Below are 1,867 nucleotides of genomic sequence, written 5' to 3' on the forward strand. Positions count from 1 at the left end.
TTTATATAGGGTGCAAGATATGGATGAAGACTCTACTTTGCATATTCCAGCATAATTTGTTGAAAAAACTATCCTGTCTCTAATTGCCTTTGCACCTTTAAAAATCAATCACCCATAATATGTAGGTCCATTTCTGGACTTTCTAATCTCTTGTATTGATCTATGTATCCTTTCTCTAATATCATACCCTACACTCATATGATTTGGCAATTTTCTGCATGTATACTCAATTTTCTGCATGTATACTCAACTCTGCAATGTTATACTCGATTGGAAAGTCAAATGTGATTTTTTTCCCTAAAAGTCCATTTCTTCTATCATTTTTACTGAATTTTTTGAGTACTTTGCTGTCTTTGTTCACTGTTTCCATCCCCATTTTTTTGGCTGAGTACAGGGGACTTTACTGACGGCACATGACAAGGTGGGACTCCCTAGGCCCCTCCTATTCCTCAGGGGTCTAGCATGGAAACTGTGTTGAGGAGGGGAGATTCTCAGTGTGGTGGGGGACTGAGTGGGCAGGGACACCCCAGCAGCTGAGGGCCTCTCCTCTTCTCGTGCTCTGGCTGGGGGTGGTGGTCCAGGAGCTCTTATTCCTTGGAGGCCTTGTGGATTATAAAGTCCACCACCCTGTTGCTGCAGCCAAAGTCATGTCATACCAGAAAATGAGCTTGACAAAGTGGTCGTTGAAGGCAATGCCAGCCTCTGCAGCAAAGGTGGAAGAGTGAGTGTAACTGTTAACATCAGAGGAGATAAGCTGGTGCTCAGAGCAGCCCAGGATGCCCTCAAGGGCACTCTGATGCCTGCTCTACCACCTTTCTGATGCCATCATATTTGGCAGGTTTCTCAATACAGCACATCAGGTCCATGACCGACACATTGGCAGTGGGGATGTGGAAGACCATGTCTGTGAGCTTCCTGTTCAGCTTAGGCAGCACCAGTCAAGTCAGGGGTGATATTCTAACAGCCCTGTAGCTGTCACACCACAGCTTCCCAGAGGGGCTGTCCATGGTCTTCTGAGTGCAGTGATGGCATGTACTGTGGTCATGGGTCCATCCACCTTGCCAAAGTTGTCATGGACGACCGTGGCCGGGGGGCTGAGCAGTTGGTGGTGCAGGAGGCATTGCTAATAATGGCCAGGTTGTTTCCATACTTATAATGGTTCATGCCCATCACAAACATAGGGCCTCAGCAAAGGGGGCAGAAATGATAGCCCTTCTGGCCCGCCATCTAGGGCAGCCCCAGCCTTTTCCAAGGTGGTGAAGATGCCAGTGGAGTCCACAACGTAATCAGTACCCACTTCCCTGCATTTGATTTTGGTGGGATCTCACTCCTGGAAGAAGGTTATGGGATTTCCATTGATGACAAGCTTCCCGTTCTCAGCCTAGACTGCGCCATGGAACTTGCCGTGGGTGCAATCATAATGGAACATGTAGACCATGTAGTTGAGGTCAAGACAGGGGTCATCGATCATAATAATATCCACTTTGCCAGAGTTAAAAGCAGCCCTGGTGACCAGGTGCCCAATACAGCCAAATGCATTTACTCCAGCCTTCACTTTCACCATGGTGTCTTGGGGACATGGCTGTCTGTCAAATGGGAGGAACAGAGAGTGTTCACTGTTTCCTTGATTTTTACTTTCAAAATTCATAAGCCAATCAGTCTGAAAAACCCACATCCTGTATAATTCCATTTATATGATATTCTAGAAAAGGCAAAACATATCAGCAAACAGATCTGTAAAAGACAAATGGATCAGAAGTTGCCAGGGGTTGGAGGGAGGGATGATGGAATAGGTAAAGCACAGTTGACTGCTTTTTGTAGGGAGCTGAAATGATTCTGTATGGTGCTGAAATGGTGAATACATGAC

At 46.3% G+C, this 1,867-nt stretch overlaps 1 pseudogene; it reads right to left on the reverse strand.

Annotated features, from left to right (window-relative positions):
* Positions 1-587: 587 nt before the first annotated feature.
* On the reverse strand, positions 588-1,564 carry LOC123622207 (annotated as a pseudogene).
* Between the last annotated feature and the right edge of the window lie 303 nt (positions 1,565-1,867).

The sequence above is a fragment of the Lemur catta genome, chromosome 17 (genome assembly GCF_020740605.2).
Source record: "Lemur catta isolate mLemCat1 chromosome 17, mLemCat1.pri, whole genome shotgun sequence".
NCBI lineage: Eukaryota > Metazoa > Chordata > Mammalia > Primates > Lemuridae > Lemur > Lemur catta.